Genomic DNA, 646 nt, shown 5'->3' on the forward strand with positions numbered 1-646 from the left:
TGCTTTTGTTGCCTATATTTTTGAAGGCTCATTCTTAAAATCTTTGCCAAGACCAATGTCCTGAAATAGTTCCCCTTTGTGTTCTCCTGGTAGTTTTATAGTTGTGGGTCTTAAAATTATGTCTTTTATCTATTTTGAGTTGATTTTTGTATATGGTGAGAGATAGGGGTCTAGTTTTATTCTTCTGTATATGGATATACAGTTTTCCTGGCACTATTTATTGAAGAGGCTTTTCTTTTCTCAATGAATCTTCTTGGTACTTTGGTCAAAAATCAGTTATCCATAAATACATGGATTTATTTCTGATTCTCTAATTAGTTTCTATAGGTCTATGTGTCTATTTTTATGCCAGTACCTTACTGTTTTGTTTATTGCAGCTTTGTAGTAGGATCATTAGAAACTAGTATGAAGAAGTACATGCCAACAGATTGGAAAACCTAAAGAAAACAAGTAAATTTCTGGATACAAATAACTTACCAAGATTGAACTAATGAGAAATAGTAAACCTAAACAGACTAATAATGGGAAATGAAATTGAATCAGTAATTAAAAGTCTTCCAACAAAGAAAAGCCTAGGACCACAAGACTTCACTGCTGAATTCTACCAAACTTTTTAAGGAGAACTAACACCAATTCTTCCCAAACT

This window comes from Galeopterus variegatus, unplaced genomic scaffold, assembly GCF_000696425.1.
Source record: "Galeopterus variegatus unplaced genomic scaffold, G_variegatus-3.0.2 Scaffold3675, whole genome shotgun sequence".
Classification (NCBI taxonomy): Eukaryota; Metazoa; Chordata; class Mammalia; order Dermoptera; family Cynocephalidae; genus Galeopterus; species Galeopterus variegatus.